Genomic DNA, 24,637 nt, shown 5'->3' with positions numbered 1-24,637 from the left:
GCATTCAAAAGTAATTCTCAAAATTACAAGTTATCATTTATTCATTCGCTGTGAATTGTTATCGATGCATTATGTTCGAGCTTAAATGAACTATCTTCTGAGTTTCGCATATCCCCTGTATCAACCAATGGTGTTATTCAGTTATTCCTGTAACGTACCTATAACTTTGTATTAAAAACATGGAGTCCCTATATTTATCGTTCACACACGTCTAGAATAATTATGGACACAGGGCGTGGCTCCTCTTCCTCACCATGGTAAAGCTAAAGTCAACATTTTGCATCGGTCTTATTGCCAAACTTTGCTGGTCGTATGGAGGGGTCAAATATTTTGCCACCTTGACTTTCAAGATCTATTTGTATTGTTGTTTTTTTTTTCTATTTTGGCGAAGAATTATATGCAAGGCACAATTGCGTTAGCTGACTAAAAGAGAGAAAGAAACAACAAGTAAAGAGAAAACAACATTTAACATTTTAGCCTCGAAAGGAATGTATGTTTGACCCCGTTTACAGTGGGGGACTGGGCCGCGGCTCAGCCTTGGCCGAGCCCGCCTTCATTTCAGTGTAAACGCGCAAAAGGCCAAATGCGCGGCCAATAATGCGGGGCCAAAATTGGCCGCGCATTTGGCCACATTCTGGAGGTGGTCTCGGCCGCGGCTCGAGCCCGGCCTTTTCTCAGTGTAAACGCAAACTGGGCCAAATGCGCGGCCAATTTTAGTCTGGTTTCCATAACCTCTGCCCGTACTATTTTGCTATTCAGGATATTAAACCCTCAACGTCGAAAACTAGTATAGCTTAAGGTGGTTTTGTCCTGCAAAGGATTTTTCCTTCGGCAAAAGGCCTTTGCCCAAACGGCGACTTCGTCGCCACGGAATCCAGTTGGCAAAGGGTCTGAAAACCAGACTATACCAAATTGCTTTTGTTTACAAGCAGAGCGCCACTACGATAAAGTAGGGGGGTTTACACGTACACTAATTAGCGGGATATAAATCTCGAGATTTGCATCGCGATCGGTATCTCGAGTTTTTTGCACTAGTGGACAGAAAAAAACCCGAAAATTAGCGCGATAAGCATCGCGATGCTAATCCAAAGAAATCTTGCGCTAGTTCCTCGATTAGCGGGATAATTCGCCCCGCGCCGGTACGTGTGAACGGTTGGGATTAGAATCTCGAGTTTTTATATCCCATCATACAATGCGCACATCACAACAGCGAGGCCTCTGCAAAGGACAAAAGGAAGTGCGCGCAGGCAGTGATAGAGAAGGGCGCTGCGTGACCCAGTTTGCTGGCTTTGCTGTTATCTCGATCTGCGAATAGCGGGATAATTCTGTACGTGTGGACGCTTGCAAAAAAAAAAAAAAAAAAAAAAAATCGAGATTCCGAGCGCGATCGCTATCCCACTAATTTGGAGCGTGTGAACGGTTGCAAACAAATCTCGAGATATGAAGCGCGATCGTCATCCCGCTATTTTGTACGTGTGAACCCGGCTATTATTGAAAGGTTTGAATGAAAAGCCCGGGCCGAACCCCGCACTGTAAACGGACAGAATTGCGGGCCTCGGCCGCGGCTCGGCCCAGCCCCGCACTGTAAACGGGGTCCTTGTCACCACCTTCCAGGAGCCATTAAAAGCTATCATGCAGGAATGTTCCATTCACCCTCTTGAATTTAGTGACGGGCATTACCCTTTGATTTGTATTTTTTTTTTTAAGTTATGTAATTTTTGATTGAAAATGGGTTGCCTTCAATTGCTATTGAAAAGTCCACCATCACTGTGGGCGGGAATGTCAAAACACATTCCCATCCGAAGATGTTTGGTTGACTTTTTTTTTTCTTACAACTTATTGTTATCGAGCAAGAACATCTGAACTCAATTTAGTTTAATTCAATTCAATTCACTTTATTGATAATCATAAAAATAGAAATATATGAAGAGTTTGTTTGCAAAAACCGATAAGTCCATTTTTGAAGATTTTGAAGTACGGTCTCTGTCATAAGTACAAAATAATACCTTTTAAATGATATTATATTGGTCACTACATAAAGGTACATTTTTGAAGTTATGGTCAAAAGAAGTAAAATTTTCCTATTATTCTCTTCATTTTTCTTGACCTTTAATCGCAAATATCTCCATTTGGCAAATATGGACTTATCGATTTTTGCGAACAAACTCTTCATATACAGAGTAAAATGTGTCGGGGAGTTCACAAAGAAAGCCAGAGTTACATTCAGAGTACTTAATGACAGTTACAGATAACATAGACAAATACACTCAGCAAAAAAAAAGAAAAAAAAAGAAAGTAAACGCTTTTTCAAGTTTAGATTTCTCATAGAATATTTGGCTGAAAGCTAATGTATTATATACCATTGGCTATCATCCTGGTAGGTCAACAAAAGGGAAATTTAACGCATGAGTGAACACTATTGTTTTTCTCTTCCAGGGCACAAAAGTAAAAGTTGTCATTCATGCGTATGCGCTCTTCCATAGAACAATAAGAACAAACAACACATTTCACACAAAAAGAAACATGAATTAAGTTGCAAAAAACAAACCTTTGATCTCTCTGATATCTTTAAAGCCTAAAAAAAACCAAAGAAGGCTAAAAAATAATGGAGGAAAATAAAGCATCTTATGTCAAATCTAAATTGAAATGAAATAAGAGAAGTAATAATTAAAAAAAATGGTACAAATTTGAAATTCTTTTTTCAAATAAGGAAATTGTAAATAATGATTGGTTCTTGAAATTGTCACATGGAGTTTAAATCACTAGTTTAAAAGAAAGAAATAAAGAAATTCTGCTCATTTATCCATCTTTATGCTTTTTTGTCCTTATGTCATTCGAAGTTCGACTTGACAGAAATTTCTTATTTTTCCCCTTTTGTTTCCCACTTTGTTTTTCTTAGAGCTAATAAAGAGGTAAAGGGAACAAAAACTTATTTTTCTTATTTCATTCATGTCTCTCATTGTGTTAAAGTGGTCTTTTGTTGTCAATGTTATCGTGAAGGGCATTTGCATTTGAAAGAGAACATGTCAACTTTTGCAATTTTTAATTTTGTGCCTTGGAGGACAAAAACGAATGTGCTCACTCATGCGTAAAGTCTTCTTTTTAATTAACCTATGAGCTTGATAGCCAATTAAATTACCTTTAATATGGTATATATCACATTGATTTTCATAAAGATCTTCCATGAAAAATATGACCTCGAAAAAGTGTTTACTTTCTTTTTTTGCTGAGTGTAGAAAAAAAAACATATGCTACTACATTACACAAATAAAACAAATAGAACAAAACTAACAAAGATGGACTGATACAATTCAATAGGCATTTGAAAGATATTTTTATATCTAGACTTAAAAGCACTTTGAGTGGATTCATTCTTAAAAATTAAATCCAAATCATTCCACAACTTAGTACCTTTATATAAAATAGAATCTTTTTGTTTTATGCTCAAGCGACAAAATGGCAACACAATATTATCCTTATTTCGAGTTTAAATGTTGTGTAATGCACGATTCAGTGTAAAACAACCATCAAAAATATCAGGTAAAATTGCATTCGAATATTTATACATAAAAAGACCAAGTTTGAATGAGACACTGTCAGACATTGTGAGAGTATTCAATTTTTTAAAAAGTGAAGCGGTGTGGTCAAGAGGGTTGGCGTTTAAACAAATTCGAATTGCTCTTTTCTGTAAAACAAATAAACGACGCAAATTAGTTAAGCTGGCTCCAGACCATACAAGACTACAGTATTTATTCATTTATTCATGGTTTGAAAAACAACTACCATGGCAGCCTATTCCATAACAAGGCCTAATTGAGGTAGTTTACACAGTGATACAACATACAAATTGCTTATAAAAACTACTTAAATTACAGAACAGATATTTGACATTATAGCATTGCTTATTCATTTCACAACTCAATTTCTAAAACACAGATAAAGATGACATTAAAAACAGTCGAACATTAAAACATTCATGATATTGTGATAGAATAAAAACGGAGACGATTACACTCTTAAGCACACTCGACATTTTACCCCTCACATACAGCGTACTCGTCCCTTTGACAAAAACTTTGGCACATGCATCACATATTTTCATACACCCACACAAGCATACACATTGATATACTCCGCATTGCATATCGTAACCAAAATATTTAGCGAAAGGGTATTATGTAATCGATACGTACACGAATACCGGCGCTATGGACACACTTGCACCTACACTCAAGCTGACAATGCATGTTTGCACCTTCCCCTTTTTCGCTCTTTTGGAGTGTGTCTATACTCATATTATGATGTGGACTAGTGCACATGAACACATACTGGGGGCTTGACACACGCTCGCACGCATGCGTAAAAGCATACGCTAGTGTTCACACACGCATTATTATATACATTCACAGGGTTACACCTTTAAAGATGAACAAATACATTCAAATAGATGACCATAAACCTGGCTTGTATAATGAGAGAAAGAAAAATAGCAAACTTGAAGAGAAAGAAAGAAGAAGGAAAAAATGTCATTGACATCTTACATTACTGAACAGGTATAGTTATATAATAACATTGTAAGATTATTCGTTTCACAGCTCTGTTTCCAAAACACAGATATAACATTAAAAACCGTCTTGAGCACACTCGACATTTTTACCCCTCACATACAGCGTATACCTCCCTTTGGCAAAAACTTTGGCACATGCGTCACACATTAATTTTTCACACACCCACACAAGCATACATATTACTCCGCATTACATACAGTAATCAAAATGAGGCAAGAAAAAGGCATTATACAACATAAAAAGAGTATGTAATGGCAGTACTGAACGGAGCTTATGCATTACACCGATAGAAATACTAATCTTCCCATGAATACTATTCACATGTTTAGTCCAAGTCAATTTGTCATCAATAATAACCCCTAGATAATTAATACTATCAACTTGATCAATAATTCGATTATCTATCTTAATTTCTGAATACGAAATCAATGAAACATCTTGCCGAAAACTTCTGTTAGAGCGGAATATCATATATTTTGTCTTATCAACATTTATCTGTAGCTTATTGGCTAGGAGCCAGTCACAAACGTACATCATTTCAGTGTTAACAGTACTATGCAGAGTATTAACATCTGTTTTCACTAATCAGTCTAAGCGGATTAATGATTCTTTTAAACTTTTTTCACTTTCTTTTATTGAACTCCGATTTTTTCAGTATAGCACATACCGCGCTGCTTTGGCAGGTATTTATCCTTTTACTTGCCCGACAATATCCTTTTGTTTTGCAAATCATCTGTGTGAAACTCAGAACGCACTGACATGACGTCCTTATTACATGTGTACAGTAAGAAGTTTGCATGAACGTAATCGTTCACATGTTTATTGTCGACACTGGGAGTGGCTGCTCTTTAGCGCCATGGCCGCCTGATCTCCTATGTAATCAAGCCACTGCAAGTGCCACCTGTGCTTGATGCATGGGGAATGGGTTGCTGTTTCAGCACCCTGATTTCCATTTATATTTGCATTGTCCTTTTTTTTTTCTTTGATACGTGTGTTAGTGGGTACATGGTTAAAAGTTTCGCATTCAATAGCCAATACAGATGCTGCAAGAAATGTTCATTTATTCCCCCTTTACCCCCCCCCCCCACCCCCATACTGGAACGTCTCACTGGACCTCAACTGGCTAAGTGTCACGGTTCTTTGGTTCTCATGAAGGAAATCCAAAGCCTATTATGAATTTGGTAAGCTTAGAATTATAAATCTCATTGTCACTAAATAGTTCTGATAGGAGGAAACTTTTACATCCCCACCAATTAAACAACTTGTTTGTTATTCGTTTTTTGAATTGTCACCTAATATAGTTGAGCAAAAATCCAAACACGTTCAAGCCTCCGCCTCCTTTGCATACACATACACACGCACGTACACACATAATCTCTATCTGCATCAAACGCAGAACCAACCCACATAACGTGCTTCAAAGGCCTTCTCGAAATACCTGCACTTGTCGTAGGTCCTTAACATCGGTAAATGCTGGACGCGTTTGACAATATTTCATTTTTCTTTTTTCTTTTTTTTTTCTTTTTTTTTTTGGAGGGGGGTGGTGGGCTGGTCACACACTTATGTGATGGATATTAAAGGAAAGTACGTTTATCATGACTTTTGTTTTAAGCTTTCTAGGACTACATGATTCAATTTTGTATCCTCGACAAATGTTTTTTTCCCCCCCAAAAAAAAAAAAATATTCTCCTTTCCCGCTACTTGCCAATGCGGACAAGCAACTCTTTCGCAGTTTAACAACGTTTAAAGATTGGAATATGAAGTGTGAAATCCATATCTTTTGTAATTTTCAATCTAAAAAACATTACGTTTATTTAAACCTACCTATCTAAAATTGTTAATGAGTCAAATAATGGTTCATTGCAGATAAGTGGTTTTGCAAAAGCAGACAAAGCCGACGAAAAATCAACATAGCAGAACAAGTTCTGATATTTAGTTTGTTATGCGTACCTTCATTTCGAATTTTCGTTCTTGTTGAATAAGCATTTTAACTCAACTCCTTTTTGATTACAGTTGTATATGCATTTGTCACTTCACTCTGCTGGACATTTTTCTTTTTTTCTGCAATTATTTCTTGTGCTTAACGCGCGACCTTTTTTTACATGACGTCCTATCTAAAATGAACAAAACATTGTTTCCATACGTGTAATGTCGACAAAGGGCGCTGTTTCTCCTCCGCGCCACAGCTGACTGATCCCACATCAGTCCGCTGTGGCATGATGTTCTCAAATTAGACACATGTTGCGTTGGGTTCACTGTGTAAATAGATTGCTTGATCAGCCTGACTAAGATTTAAAACTTGCGTTTTGCTTGTTTGATCTTCTTTTTGGTCAAATTTAAACTTTTATGAGAAAGTAGTAAATTGATTTTTTTTTTAATTCTTTGGGAATGCCAATATACTGAGGCTCTCACAACAGGAATGTATGTATTGTGAAGAGTTATGATTATTCGCAAAATATTTATGTTATGATACATAAGAACGTCTCGCTGTTTGGATTTGCGGTGGCAGATACGATATTTATCTTCCATAACTCATTTCCTTTTCTTTATGTTACGTGTTTGAATACACAACACCCTTATACTGAGTGGTCCGGCTATCCCCTGGTGATCTGTTGTAATTGATTAGTTACATGTATTGTAACTGTGACCAAGATGGGGCTAATTGTTTCGTATTTTGCATTGTATATTGAAACCTCACAGACAATTGCACTTTGAACACACACCAGCACAGTAGTATGCACTTGATTTCAACATTAATTTTCCCCTCACATCCGACAATAACAACTTCCTTAATTTTAGGTACTTAATGCACTCATATGGTTTCGTGTCGATTATTAATAAATCCACCATGATAAATCATTAACTCACATTGATATTTTCTCGTATGTATATAAGGAAACAACTACATGGGGTATATTGTGTTCTGAAGTTTCTGATCAATTACCAATATTTTCAACTTGTGAATGTAAATTAGGTTGTAAAAATTCATTTGATAAAATTAGGTATTAGAAAGGATCAAAACGCAATGTAGAATTGCTGAAACATCAATTATTTTAAGAGGAATGGACAGACATTTATAGTGTTTATGTTATAAACATTTTAATGAAAATATGTTGCATTATTATGAAAATGATATTCCTTTATGTAGAATAAAAATTACCGAAGTAAACCAAGAAATCCTTGGATTACAAAAGGTAATTTGAAATCTATTAAAACTCGAGATTGGATAAGTTACATATTCGCAACCCGACTGAATTTAATTTGAATATGTATAAAGTTTATGGAAATAAAATGACAAAATTGATCCGCTTATCCCGTGGATTATATTTTTCTGATTGTCATGCACCAACAGAACACCTGTCAGCACCGACATAACATCTGTCATACACTGACAAAACATTCTTGGATCAGCACCGAATTACAGCTGTTACGCCATGTTTGCCAACTCCAACTCTCATGTCCCGAATGGACACTTTTATTCCACCCCACCCTGGTTTCACCTAGGAGGTAGTTTCGCACTGCTGTTCTCCATCACACCTCCCCCCTTCGCTGTAAGGCTTACTTTACTTATAATCACTGATTTTGAGCCATATCAGAATAGTTAACTCCGGCATCAATTGTCCACTTTCAGAACGATATATGAAACTTGACAAGCCCCCTACAAAACATGTAAATACACAAATCAACAGTCTACAGTAATACACATGTGAAACTGTTTTCAACGGGTGCACATACGTGTGCACATAATCCGGAAAGATTACACCAAATGTAATCAATCATTTCTCCAGTAGTGTCAATATTTTGACTGAGACTGTGCTTTCTGGTAGTCTCGTCTGTAATTATATTCTCACATACGTGACCAATAAACTTACATAACTTCAGGCATGAATAGTATTTTGTTTTTGGTAACACATACACTTCATCTTTAAATGTGAAAACCAAAAATACACTTTCTTCACGAAATTGTTCTGACTGTTGCAAAGATATGTCTGTTTCTACAACACAAACTTTCATTGGAGTTTCACTGAATGTGGTAACAGCACACATTTCTTGATCATAACAAAATCGTATTTAAACACGTCAACACATGTGTACATCTACTCAATGTACTTGCTAATACATCTTATACTTATGTCAACTCTGCGTCATACGTTAGCCAAAACAACAACAAAATTTTAACCATCGGACATTTTTTTTTTTGTCCCTTCATACATATGTACTGTCACGCGATAAGACTATGTACTGTCACGCGATAAGATGTTGTAATATATGTGCAAACTCTGGAAAATATCGAGATCATATTCGACACACAATTGTGACTATGTCACTCTGTAACGAAATACATATACAGGTTATTAATTTACAAAAGTGACATTACAACATTTTGGCTTCTTTATGCCTCACTGTCACTCAACACTTTTTCATTTATACAAAACAAAACAACACAAATTCTTTTGTTTTAACACCAATCGGTTGATATAAAACTAAAAATTTGGTCAACAGTTTCCTGTGACTGCCCGGATGTGTTTTGCTATACTGTTTTTGCATTTGCTAGCATTAACTCGGTAACGTATCGGTACACATACAAATCTGAATCCTTTGACTCTTTGGTACATTGAATGAAATCACAATACATGTAGAAGTGTGCAACTGAAACACAACTTTCACCGTAATCTTACACACCACAGATATTGTATCCTGGCGCTTCCTGTAATGTTGGGTTTTCAAAATATCATATAATGCTTGGCGTGTCACACATCATGAAATTTTTCACGTGATGTCTCCTTATAAAGACAGAATATTGTGTACTAGTACTTTCTCATACTTCCTAGCATCACTCACATATACTGTTTTCGTTTAGAACAAACATGATTAACATAAATACAATTTCTTCCTTCACAGATCCTTGGGAAAGGAAGACAACTGAACGAAAATACATAAACACATGTATACTTTGTCATATACAAAAAATATCAACATCAGTTTCTTCTCTGTTTTGAGTCTTGCTTGAAATGTTCAGCTTGATGTAGGTTTCACTGTAGATTTGAGATTGTTATCGTTCGGCAACATTATTAGCGCGCGCACAGTTTCAAGCTCGAGACAAAGCGTCTGCTAATTTGTTGTCCTTTCCTGCTATGTGCAGAATTCTCAGTGGGTACGGTTGGAGAATCAAACTCCAACGGAAGAGACGCTGATTCTTGTGCTTGAAGCGTTCTAGGAATGTCAATGGGTTATGGTCAGTGTACACCACGATGTCTCTTCCACCGTCCAACGACTAGAACGACACTGAGGCATTCCTTCTCCACAGTTGAATACTTTTGCTGGTGGCGATTCAGTTTTTTGGAGAAGAAACACACGGGTTTGCTGTGTCCGTTGTCGTCGTCCTGAAGTAGCACGGCTCCTACTCCTCGGTCGCTAGTGTCACAAATGTACACACTAGTAGTTATGTACATGTATCAAGGCTGTATGCATGGTTGTTTTAATGTGTATGTACACAGGCGGACCAGATTAATGGAGAACATTCTATATGATATAGATATAGTACATACAGGCTGACCAGATCAGTGGAGAATTTTCTACGTGGTATATAATGTAGCTACAGTACATGTATGCATGTGACAGGAAATACATTATAGCTCACTCAATCTAGAATGATTTAACCCATTCCAGAATATTCTGGGAAGTGCTTACATATTTGGCTGAGTGAGGCACTGCCCCTGTAATCCAGTGTGATTGGTAGTTAATTTTGGCAATGATGTTATGCACATAGTTAGGCAGTGAGTCATCCAGGATTCCTGGAATTTGGACTTGCTAGTATGTTCAGGTATGTGGCCCCAGGTTGGAGAAAATTACAGAATGTACTAGAAAGGGGTGAATGGATAGTATATAAGCCGGAGAAATTCTGAGGTAGGCAGAGTACCCAACACCTCTGCTCTGAGAGTTACGTCACTTCTGGCTCTGAAGCGACTTGTTATAGTCAGTCCTGTGTTACCTGCTGACCTGCTATACAAACTGTGTTTGTGGAGATAAGGCCTGGGAGACATTTTGCCTGCAGAGAATTAATTTGCCTACGTTGGAGATAGACTCCATATATGACCCGCTACAACAAAAGGATCCTAAAGTCGCTGACGGCTTAGCCGAGAAAACCGAGTTTGAAGTCACATCATCAAAATTGGTCAAAACAATCAGATTTATGTTTTTGGCATAATTTTGTATAGTCTAATGTTTTGTCTATCATCTGCCGAAATTTCGAAGCTAAATGATTTAAAAGGAAAGGCAAGAATTAGCATTTTTCTGGGCCAAGATTTTCCGACTTTCAACGTAACAGAAACGTGTCGTACTTACTGTCCGAAGATTTGGATTTAGCGCCGCAGTTAGACTCCGTCCCTAGCAATGAGGTAGCGATCTTATTGGTCAGTGTGTGGCATCCTAATTACTGATTGGTCGTGCGTAGACCGCTGGCGCTAAGCTTGAATGAACATCGCGGAGGTCGCTAGGAGCAGGCCTTCTATTGTCAAGCGGTGAAAACTGTCTCGCCTCCCCTTGATCATGATAGCGTTGGAAGGAAAACTTTGAAGGCGTTTTTCTGGAGACTCTGATTTCATCAACCACTTGACATGCGCTAATAAAATCATCAATATCTCCGCAACCGAGTACTTTTATGAGTTGTGCTATATATGAAATTAAAGACGAAGAGTAAGGGAATAATGTCATGCCATTTTCAGAAAATTGTCCTCCCCCGACTTTCGGATCCTTTTGTTGTAGCGGGTCACATATTTTAGTGTCAACGGACATTATTACGGCAAAGCTGTGACGGGCTGGATTCCTTGCTGGACATTATAAAGTGAATCATCATTCAACGCATCAACTGGACGTGGTCGTCATAACGTTTGGATTTTGCACGTTTCGCCGTGGACATATATCGTGGACTTTACCCCGGATTTATAACGTGGATTATTGCAACCAGCGCCTCTTGATTTACGTCGGAGGAATCATTCATCGGTGCGTCGCGGATCATTCATCTGTGCATTGAACATCGTATCTGGACACTACCAGGGAACTGTAGGGACTTTGTTCTTTAAGATTTGGATGCATGTAAGTGATTCCATGACCGATTTGTAATTGTTTCTATTGATCATTATTGTACTGAAGTGAAAACCGATTACGAGTCTGTACCCACAATGTCACTGTTAATAAACCGCCTGAACATTAGTTGATTGTTTCTTTTGTGCGATCATTCTCAGAGTGATTTTGGTCGTAACACTAGCATCCGTAGCCAGCTGGAAGCTCCTCTCGAAGTTCGGTGCGATGAGCACGGGATCGTTCATGAGGACGGCCTTCAGCTTCTGGAACGCATTCTGGCAGCTCGCCGACCACTGGAACGTTGTACCCTTTTTCAACAGGTCCGTCAAGGGCACCACCAAGTGACTGAAATTGGGGACGAATCTCCGGTAGAATCCGCACATTCCCAAAAAGCGCTGAAGCTCCCGTTTCGATGCCGGCACTGGGAAGTCCACGATGGTTTGGACCTTGGCATCTCGTGGTGCGACGCTACCTCGGCCTACCTTGTGACCTAGGTAGGTCACACAAGCTTTTCCAAACTCGCATTTGGCCAGATTCACCACGAATCCTGCATGTGACAACCTCCGGAACAGCTCTCGAAGATGAGCAACATGCTCCTCCCACGTATTGCTGAAAACCAACACATCGTCTATATAGACAACACAGTTATCATGACCAGCAATAACTCGATTCATCATCCGTTGAAAAGTGGCGGGGGAGTTTTTCATCCCGAAGGGCATGACACGACACTGGTATAACCCGGAGGGCGTGACAAACGCCGAGATCTCTCTTGCATCCTTGTCTAATGGCACCTGCCAATACCCTTTCATCAAATCCAATTTGCTGACATACTCAGCACTTCCTACCCGATCAATACATTCCTCAATCAAAGGAAGCGGAAACGAATCAGTCTTGGTTATGGTATTGACCTTCCTGTAATCGATACAAAACCTGGACGTTCCGTCTGCCTTTGGGACTAGCACTACTGGGGAACTCCAGTTTGAGTTACTGGGCTCTATGATTCCATTTGCAAGCATGAAATCTATCTCCCTATCAACCTGTTCTCTCTTTGCAGGATGAATCCGATATGGATGCTGTTTTATGGGTGCATTGTCACCAACATCTACTGTATGAACAGTGTCTTTCGCACAGCCCAATGTATCACTGCAAACCTCCGGAAATTCCTGGAAGATGTCGACAACATCTTGCCTCTCCAAATCTGACATATGACTGAGCAGTAACTCTGGATTTTCTAGTGCCTTTGAGTTCTCTACTCGCGGAATCATTCCTGACTTGAAACTCACACTTTGATAATCTGGAGCATCATGTTCAAACTCTTCTGCACTTTTCTCAGCACTGTGTACGACACTCTCACTCACAACATTGTACTGCACCTACGTCTTCTACCATCACACGGCTAAATAACTCCTCAAAAGCCGGAATAGGAATCAAAGGCGCAGGTCTAACCGCATGTTGTGGTTTTCCTGCCACTTGACATTCATGACACATTCGACAATATTCAGACACATCCTTTCTCATCTTGGGCCAGAAGAAGTGAGTTCTGATTCCACACAAAGTCTTCTTGACACCCATGTGTCCGGCCATTGGAATTTCATGTGCAAGAGGTAGAATTTCCTTTCGATAGGGCGGAGGAACAACTATCTGGTCGACAACCATCCAGTTCTCATCAGCGGGACGGTCTGGAGGACGCCATTTCCTCATCAAAACACCAGACTTTACATAGAAACATTCTGGCACTCCCTTCGCCTCATCTACAGTCAATGCACCCTCTCTCAACTTCAACAATTCCTCATCTTCCATCTGTGCTTTGATTAAAGCTGGCTGACTGAACACACCTTCTTCCCAACTTTGTTCTCTTTCATCTTCAGTAGTCACCTTTCCAAAGAATGTGTCATCAAGAGAAATTTCACTTTCAAACTCCTTTCTCTCACGCTCTGCTTCACTTGCTCGAAACCTTGTGATAGCACATGTTGGAAATACTTCTGGAAATTCATTGACAAGTTTTTCAGTTTCCTGCTCGTACACTGGGACTTCGGAAACAACCGGAAGGACACTCACTCGACCTCCTGCAAGGTCATTACCAAGCAAAAAGGAAACTCCATCCATAGGGAGAAATGGAACAATTCCCACAATCACTTCCCCTGAAATCAGTCCACTATCCAAATTCACTCGGAATAGAGGGACCGCCTGCGTTCCTCCATTGACATCATGTATCAATACTTTTCTACCCGTGTTACAGTCTATGGGCATACTCTCCACATCTCCTACCATGAGGGACTGTGTAGCTCCGGTATCATGAAGTATGACAACCGGTACTCTAACTTCAGCAATGGTAACTATACCCTTGGAAATGAAGTCATTGTACTTTTCATCTACACGACCACTTGAACGCGTATCTGTCATTTTTGAGACACTGCTTATCACAACATTTGGATGACGTTTTTCATCACTTACACTTGACCTAACAAAACCATTGGTGGCTGCTTGGTACTGTTTCTCTTTTGTTTCAGCATCTGAACTGTTCTGTGGACGTGTGTCTGCATGGACTAAACCATGTGTTGCTCTTTGCTTTTATTTTTCTTTTGCTTCATTTTGTTCCAGCAATCGCCTACATTCGGACTTAATGTGACCTGTTTTTCCACAGAAAAAGCATCTCACTTCTTTGTATTGAGGCCGTGGCGATTTTGGTCGCTCTTTCTGTGATTCAGTCTTTACTTTAACCCTAAAGGGGCCGGGCTTTTTTGGCTATGCTCAGACCGGGGGGGGGGGGGGGCGGATTCCGCCCCCCCCCCCCCCGAGATCTCGGCCATCGGTGGTGCGATGGCGATGAAATTTTGCATGCGTGAGACCCGCGTCATAATCTACAAGATTGTGTTATAAGATTTTTTGAAACAATCAATTTCTAATTTTAATTAATTAATTATGCAAATTAAGCTCAAGGTGATATTTTAGCTTAATTAAAAGCATTGAGAGTCTAATTTTTGATCTGTAAATCTGTTTTAGCATATTCAACAATTGTACATCACAAAAACTTCCAAAACTCATTTCAATTCTTATGTATTTCATTGTTTTCAGAATTTCTTATGTATTTCTTTGTTTTTCAACTTTTGTTTTTTCTTTGTTTTTTCATTGGAAATTGTCACTGACCACTTTTCTACCATAATTAGCACAAAATTAATCAATGAAAGTGATTAATTGTAAAAATGATCAGGTTTTTATGCCTTTCATGACAGAGCACTGTTTTCCATAGGAAATGTACACAAAATCACAAAATTGTGCCCGTTTTGGAGCGACATTCCGTTACAAAAATGGGCGTGGCTTCGCAAAAGTATGCGCGGACGTTGCAAATTTGGTGTCAAAAGTTGCGCGAGACTTGAACGAAGAAAGTCAAGAAGCCTCGCGATGAGGCCTTCTCGCGTTACAGAATTATAGCGTGAAACGTCGGGGGGGGGGGCGATTCCCCCCCCCCCCGGCCCATTTAGGGTTATCCCTGCGTTCACTATGACTACTGTGCCACTTTTGAGTGTCAGGATTTCTCAACTGATCAAATTTCCTCTTTCCCTCAGGACTTTTTCTTTTCACTTTATGTGTCAACTCATACTGGTCAGCGGTGACCGCTGCACTCTTTATATCACGTACTCTTCGATCTTCCAAATATGTTCTCAGATCTGGAGGTGTCGATTTCTTGAACTCCTCCATCAACACTATCTCTCTCAAATTGTCATAAGTGAAATCTACTTTCATTGATCGAACCCATCGATCAAACAAAATTTATTTTTCTCTCTAAAACTCTACGCATGTCTGTCCCGAACCTCTCCTATATCCTCGAAACTTTTGCCTGTAGGCTTCTGGGACTAACTGATAGGCAAGAAGGACTGCTTCCTTAACTGTGTCATAGTTATGTGCCTCCTCATCCGAGAGAACAGACACTACTGAATGTGCCTTGCCTGTGAGCTTTTGCTGTACTATCATGGACAAATATTTCTTCTCCCACTCCAAATTCCTGGCTATTCTCTCAAAGGAGAAAAAGAAAGAGTCTACATCCTCTTCATCAAAGCGGGGGACTGTGTTTGCCATTTTTGCGATATCGGGCGTCTTTGGTCTCGACATAGTAACATTAGGCCTATCCCCTGGGACGCTACTGGCCTGGGCCTGGGTCAACTCAATTTGACGTTGCATTAACTCTTGTTCGAGTCTCAGATTTTCTGCCTTCATTTTTTCTTTTTCTAACTCCAATCTAGCCAGTTCTAGTTGTGTGGAATCTACCCTCATCTCACTAGGTCTAGTAATACATGTAGTAGTAGTACTTGGAGCAGTTTTTCTACCAGCACTCTCAATCTCATCTGTACTCTCACTCTGGTCTGTGTGTTCATATTCTACACCACCCAGTTCAAGCTTCTTTACCAGAACTGCAAAGATTTCTTTCTGTCGACTACACTCTCTGATATCAGCATCTACATGAGTTGCAACCTCAATCAATTGGGCTTTCACTAACCCTCTCAATCTACCAAGAGTGACGTCTTTCACAAACTCTGCAGCATCGAACTTGGCTGCCATGATTATTCACATCTAGCTTTCCGACTAGATTTCAAGACTACGTCGCACCGCAACTTCCTACAGTACACTCCACTACTGCGTACCGAACTACGAGAATAGTCTAAGCAATTCAGACCGAACAAACACTCCTATATCTCGAGGCCAATTTCCTCGTAAAGCCACATCTAACGATGCTAATCCAAATAACCAGAAAGTGACACACTAATCTGATAAAATGACATAACGGAAATACATACCCTTCCTTTCCGACAATCAATGCTGCAACCCTGGTATTCAGCTAGCGAGAAGACCAGTACAAGTGCGCAAAACATACTCATCGCATCGCTTCGCGAATCGCACTTCCATTCACAACCACTGCTAACGCAGCCCCATTACACATACCATGCGTATCCGGGCACTTACCCCCTGGGCAACCACCCTCCGGATAACTACCACCCGGATAATTACCCACCAGGTCTATTCCCCCTTAGGGCAACTACCCCCCGGACAACTACCCTCCTAGGGCAATCACCCTCCAGGGCCATTACCCCCTAGGACAACTACCACCCGGTCATCTACCCTCCTAGGGCAATCACCCCCAATGGCAATTACCCCTAGGACATCTACCCCCCAGATAATTACCCCCTTGGTAACTACCCCCTGGATGACTACCCCCCGGATAACTACCCCCCAGATAACTACCACCCGGATAGCTACCCCCTGGATAACTACCCCCCGGATAACTACCCCCTGGATAACTACCCCCCGGATAACTACCCCCTGGGTAACTACCCCCCGGATAACTACCCCCTGGATAACTACCCCCCGGATAACAACTCCCCGGATAACTACCCCCCGGATAACTACCCCCCGGATAACTACCCCCCGGATAACTACCACCCGGATAATTACTCCCCGGATAACTACCCCCAGGATAACTACCACCCGGATTACTACCCCCCCCCCTTAACCATACCCCGAACCTCCCCCCCCCCCGCCCCCGAAAGTTACCACCCGTTGTAATTTTTCCATAAGTTCATAACACCATATCAGAAGATGCACCTTTCTCTTACACTGTCATCATTTACTCTTTTGGCTTGCCATTTTCTACCGTTATAACACATTAGACGATAAACATAAGAAAAGGAGAGTTGATTGCACTGCAATTCATATTTCCTTAACATTAGCGAGGGACCCTTCGATTAAAGCCATAATTTCTGACAGGATCCGGGCACGGTTTTATAAAAGTTATCAGTCCTGATAAGCTGTCAGTTCCACACAATTACCAATCGTTGTAGGTCGATCAAAGCAGGTCCATGGTAACAAGTCAGTGACTCGAGCTTATCAATCAAGCAGAACCCATGGTTTTATTGAAATTATTAGAGACTAACAAGATGTCATAACTGGCAACTTTTATCAAACGGTGCCCTAATCTGTCATAAGAGTAAAATTACAGCTTGTTTTACATACAAGTAGAATTGTGCTAGTTTTCAAATTAAATGTTCTTGACACTGAAATCAAGTTCAAATATAAGTTAGTCTGATTAGAAAGAGTAAAATATTACGAGTTTAACGGTATTTTTTTTTTTTTTTTTTTTTTTTTTACAAAACACCCCTAGTTGTTAACGAAGTCTTTTGTCCTGCACCCTCTTTTTGAATAGATCTATAGAGAGTTGTAGTTGACAGAATCCTTTTTGCATTATAGGGCTGCTCTGTTTTATCCCGGCCATTTCAAGAGTATTTTTTTTTCACAAAAATTTGAAACCTTCTTGGAATAACATGCTCTTTAATATTTCGTATGGGGTTTCTAATTATCTCACCCAAAAGATGTTTAAAACCTGAAGTTAGGTCTCGACTAAAACCAGACGATTTGAAAAAATGTTGGTTGGTTTTTTTTCCAATTCAAATAGCAAACGTTGTTCGAAAATAAAAATGAGAGACGTAATTTTCTGGGGGAGAGTTACTGTAAGAGGGGTGATTGGTTGGAGCCTAATTTTAATAAGGACTAATTGTCAAGGGAGGTAATGCTCCGCGGTGAACATACCAAGGAGGTGACAATCTCTTCCCACATCCTTGATAAGTACTAGTTGTTAATGCCCAATGATGCAGTAGGGCAATTCTGAAATGAGTGTTAACGGTATAACAGTAAAATAGTTACAAAATTGATGAAACAATGCAAAGAAAGCAAATTAAGACAGAGACGAAGTACACAAATAAAGATACAGTGAACTCCCGTTACAACGAACACGGTTATAACGAAATTTCGTTATAACGAAGCAAAACTTCTGGTCCTAAAATTATCGCCTTTAAAGTCTATGGTACAAAATTCGCTTATAACGAAGACGGTTATAACAAAATTTTCGTTACCACGCAGTCTTTTCTGAGCGCCACTGACAAAGAAAAACAAAAGAAATGTGCTCCTTTACAACGAAATGCGGATCGCATTCGAAAAATGCGTAGCGGAACAAGCATTTTTATAGCGTCTCTGCATGCATGAGCGAACGCTTCACATCATTGTATGTTCACTCCGTGTATCACGCACAGTTTCCGAGGGGAACTTGCGTTATTGTAATACAATAATCTGAATTCAGATAAGGTTTGTTTCATTGTTCCGAAGTCCTTTGATACAAAACACACAGATTTTGATACAACTAAATGTCCGTAATAGTTCGGAAATGAAATATTAAGCACATTTTGGCGTTATTCCAAAGGTTCGTTAATCCCATGATAAAATATGGTTCTTATTCTTATACGGTTCGTTAGTCCGAAAATGATAGGAATTTAAAACGTTCGTTAATCGGAACATTACAAAAAGAATCGTTAATCCATGGTGGAAAAAGGTGAGTACACTAACAAAACTTAAGAATTGCAATCCTTATAATCGTCTTAAGATAAATAAATCTTCGAAATAACTAACCTATCTAATTTTTTTTTTCATTAACAAACTTTCTTCGGAATAACGAACCTTATTTCATTTCGGATGTAAAAGCCTTCGGAACAACGAACTTTCTGGATAGTGAACCTTTCTCATTTTTTTTTGATTTATAGTTAACCTTCAGAATGACGAACCTCATTTCATTTTCAGATCAACGAACCTTCGGAAAATGAACAATATATATATTATTTACTTAAATTATGAACTTTCGGAATAATGATTCTTCGGAAATGCGAACCTTCAGATAAACAAACCATCGGAATCCCAGGAATGGCAAAACTTCGGAATAAGGAGCCTTCGGAGTAACGTAGTTAAGTAAAAAAAAAAAAAAATAAAAAAAAAAATAATAACCTTTGGAATATCGAACTGTAACCAAATCCTACACCGTCATTTTCTACACATGTGTGACAACACAAACAACTTTATGCTCTTTTTAAAATGTAATATTTAAACGAAATTAAAAAGGTACTCTCCCAATTTCACATAGCTTTCCAGCGTATGATGAGGATTCAACAAACAGAAATTTATTTTTATGCGTGGTTTCCTTCTTTTCGTTATACATTGCATATTATTATAACGATATTTCGCTAAAACGAAAAAAACAAACAAACAAACAAACAACTGTCGGTCCTGGGCATTTCGTCCTAACGGGAATGCACTGCACATGAACACACACGAGATAAATCCCTTGTAATGAGAGAAAGAGGAAAGGTGAGTAATGAATGACAGGAATAGACTACCTTCACGGTACATGAACAGAGAAAAGCGAGAGGGAAGAGGAAGATGATGGGTCAAAACCAGGGCACGTGAGGCATGAGATAATTATAAGCTCCTCAAAATAAAGAAGTGTTACATGGAGTTGTGGTAAACGATAGACGATTGTGGTTTTAAAAAAAATGCTAAAAGTGAAGTGTAACATTTCTTCAAAATGTCTTTAGTTCAATGGTAAAGGCATTCAAACTTAAAACTTCTTTTATACTACTATCAAGAGAAATCCGAAATTTCGGAACAGTAAAAGAAAATACAGATTTAGCGAAAATAGTTTTGGTTAAAGGCATTGACATTTACTGGATTACCGGGTAGGATATGCAGGGACAGTTTCGTTTTTGATGAACATAGAGTCAAAATACAGAAGGGAGGAATTAAGCTTGTATATACATAAATCGTCCTAAATGCAAACGATACATATCGTAAATCCTTAAGATGTTGTTTTCATAAGATGAAGTATCAGTATGGCATCTCCGTGATTCCTGGCAAATGATACAAAGAACTTCGTTTCCTGTAGTAATAATATTCTTTTTATTAAAAGTAAAAGTTGGGGGGGGGGGGCAATGACCCGGGAGGTAGTTATCCAGGGGGTAATTGATTGGTGCACTGTCCTGGGGGTAATTTTCCTTTTGATAGTTATATAGGGGAGGGGGAGTTATAGGCCTACTTATCCGGGGTAATCATTCACGGGAAGTTATCGGAGGGGTAGTTATCGGGTGGAAGTTATATGGGGTCTAGTTATCGGAGGAAGGGGTAGTTAACCTGGGGATAATTATACTGGTGGTAATCATCTGGGGGGTAGTTATCCGGAGGGTAATTATCCGGGGGGTAATTATCCGGGGGGTAATTATCCGGGGGGTAGTTATCGGGGGGGGGGGGTAGTTATCCGGGGGGTAGTTACCCAGGGGGTAGTTCTCCGGGGGGTAGTTACCCAGGGGGTAGTACTCCGGGGGGTAGTTATCCAGAGGGTAGTTCTCCGAGGGGTAGTTACCCAGGGGGTAGTTCTCCGGGGGGTAGTTATCCAGGGGGTAGTTATCCGAGGGGGTAGTTATCCAGGGGTAGTTATCCGAGGGGTAATTATCCAGGGGGTAGTTTTCCTAAGGGGGAATAGCCCTGGGGGGTGATTGCCCTAGGAGGGTAGTTGTCCGGGGGGTAGTTGTCCTAGGGGGTAATTACCCTGGAGGGTAATTGCCCTTGGAGGGTAGCTGTCCGGGGGGTAGTTGCCCTAGGGGGGAATTTTCCTGGGGGGTAATTATCCGGGTGGTAGTTATCCGGAGGGTGGTTTTCCAGGGGGTACTGTTCCTAGAACCTACTGCGTGATCACGCAGTACAATACCGCTACGAACGAACGACACTGACTACATTCGCTACCCTGTGTACACATCTCACATGAGTGCGAACACTACAACACATGCTTCCAGCGGGCATCAATACTTACAACGATGTACCAAACACCGAAATAACAACCCAAAAGACAGCTTGTTTGTATGTTCATTTCCCGGACATGTTCCCCACATGTCATGCACCAACAGAACACCCGTCAGCACCGACATAACATCTGTCATACACCGACAAAACATTCTTGGATCAGCACCGAATGACTACAGCTGTTTACGCCATGTTTGCCAACTCCAACTCTCATGTCACGAATGGACACTTTTATTCCACCCCACCCTGGTTTCACCTAGGAGGTAGTTTCGCACTGCTGTTCTCCATCACACTGATAGAATAAAAAAAGTCTTTTCGAATACCAATGCAACATGGACAATTGTCAAAGAGGTCCTAGGTAAAAAGTTCGATTCTCCGCCAACGGATGATATCACAATAAATGGAAAAAAAAAATGATTCCAATACGTATGCAATTTCATTTAAAAAGTCATTTTCGTTGATATCGGTCCGAAAATTGCTACCAAAATTAGCAATACTTCAGCTAATTTTACAAGTTATATTTCTTACCTAAATCGAGTCTTCTTTTTTATATCAACCCAACAAATCCCAGTGAAATTAGCAATATCACCAAATCTCTAAATAGCTCTAAATTTTGTGGTTTTGATAAAATAAGTCTGATTCTTTTTAAGGAAATAGTTTATCCACTCGCAAAACCGTTAACTCATATGATTAATCTTTCTTTATCACAAGGTATTTTTCCTGATTTGCTGAAAATAGCCAAAGTTAATCCTATTCATAAAAAAGATGATCCTCATGAAATTAGCAATCACCGTACCATTTCTTTGTTGCCTAGTATATCCAAAATTTTAGAAAAAATTGTTTATAATAGACTTCTTAAATTCATTACGCAATATGATATACTTATTCCAAATCAATATGGTTCCAGAAAGAATCATTCTACTGACTTAGAATTGATACAAATTTATGATAACATTTCGAGTCCTTTTCCAATAAAGAACACGTTGTAGGTATATTTTGTTCTATTCTACTCTCCAAACTTAGTCATTATCGTATTCGGGGTCAAGCACTTTTATGATTTAAAGATTATCTGACTTATAGAAGACAATATGTTACTTTAAATGGTTATAATTCTGATCCCCTTTTTATCAAGTGTGGTGTTCCTCAAGGCTCAATTCTGAGTCCACTATCATTCGTTCTTTATGTCAATGATATCATTAATACATCCTTTCTTCTCTCCTCCGTTTTATTTGCTGATGGTATGAACAAATATTATTCTCATAAAGATCTTAAGATTTTATATGTTACTTTAAATGTTGAAATTTGTAAAGTATCAATTTGGTTTAACTCTAATAAACTTACTTTGAAAATATAAAAGCCTCATTTTATTTATCTTAAACTTCATTCTTATGATACAGATACGCCGATACATATTTACATTGATGGTATCCCATAAGAAAAGAAAACAAATCATTCTGGGAGTATATAGACGAAACTTTGACTTGGAATGAGGATTGGCGTCATGTTACAACATGTAATTCTAAAAAAATACATTGATCATTTCCAGCTGAAGTTTTTTTTTCTCCCTCGTTCAATTCTTATTTTCATTATACAATTCCTTAATTCTCCAATATTCAAGTTATTGTAATATTGTATGGAGAATTTGCGGCTCTACCAAAATGAATTCTATTTTCAATTATAAAAGAAAGTTAAACGTATTTATACTGGATCGCATTTCCTGGCTCATGCTGATTTTTTATTTTTTGAACTTAAAACAAAATTAAAGGTTTTTGATAATAATAATAATAATAATAATACATACAATTTCTATAGCGCCGTTCTCCACTTTGATTAAATGCTCAAGGCGCTTTACAATAGGTACATCAAAGCAAACAGATTGAAAATACAAGTACATCACAGTAATAGAAGAAGATGAAGAAGCAGAAAAAAAAAGACATGAAAGTCTGTCTTCAAAAGACACTGGTCTTCAAAATGCACTGCTAAACAGATAGGATTTTAAATTACTCCTGAAAGATGTTATAGAGCTTGAGTCTTTCAGCTCACGAGGAAGTGAATTCCACAGTGTTGGTCCAGCGTGAGCGAAAGCACGTTCCCCCCAAGATTTCCTAGAAAACGGAATATGTAAGAGACTTGAAGTTGAGGATCGAAGAGTTCGTGAAGGTTGGTATTGACGAAACAAACAAACATTGTAATCAGGAGCTGTTCCCTCAATAACATGATAAACCAAAAGAAGTATCTTAAACCGAATACGCTCCTGTACAGGCAACCAATGAAGACTCTTCAGGATAGGTGTGATATGACTGCGTTTACTTGACAAAGAAACAATACGTGCAGCGGCATTTTGTAGCTTTTGTAATTGGGCAATTTGCGAGTTTGGTAGATTGAAAAACAAACTATTACCAAAATCAAGGCGTGAAGAAATAAGTGCATGAACAAGTTTTTCCGTGGCAGAGCGAGTCAAATACTTGGGAATAAAACCAATATTGCGTAATTGATAACGGACTGATTTAGAAATGTTGGTGATTTGATCGGACATAGCCATGTGAGAGTCAAACATAACACCCAGATTGCGACATGACTTTGACAGAGGAATATCATTACCTACAATCGAAATACAATTAATATCCAACTTATTCAAGTGAGATTTATAACCAAAAAGGATAAATTCACACTTGCTGTGGTTTAGAAACAATGAGTTAGACCTCATCCAAGCATCAATATCAATGATGCAATTTTCTAGACAGCGCAGTGCATGAGATGCTTGGATTTGATGTGGTGGAAAAGATACAAAAACTTTTATGTCGTCTGCATATAGATGATACCGAACAGAATGCCTTTGAAATATTTTCCGCAGACCGATCAAATAGATAGAAAAAAGGGTGGGCCCGCCAACAGAGCCTTGAGGTACACCACAGCCTAATGGCTTTGAAGACGATGTGACACCATTCAAAAGAACAGACTGTGAATGGTGTGATAGGTATGATTTAAACCATTCGAGAGCTTGTCCCTGGATACCCAAACTTCTAAGTGTATTGACAAGAATTCTGTGATCTACAGTGTCGAAGGCCGAAGACAGATCCAACAAAACCATTGCTGTGACGGATCCGGAATCCATTTCCCTTAAAATATAACTAGAAACATTTATCAAAAGGGTCTCCACACTATGGTGAGGGCGATAAGCCGACTGTAAAGGATCGAATAGATCATGTTCCAGCATATAGTCTGAGAGTCTCGAAAACACAACTCTCTCTAAAATCTTGCACAAAAATGAAAGATTGCATACAGGACGATAACTTGTCAATGATTCCTTATCCAATGAA

Source organism: Diadema setosum, chromosome 6, assembly GCF_964275005.1.
Source record: "Diadema setosum chromosome 6, eeDiaSeto1, whole genome shotgun sequence".
NCBI classification, from domain to species: Eukaryota; Metazoa; Echinodermata; class Echinoidea; order Diadematoida; family Diadematidae; genus Diadema; species Diadema setosum.
The sequence above is the reverse complement of the archived record's forward strand: the minus strand, read 5'-3'. Positions refer to the sequence as shown.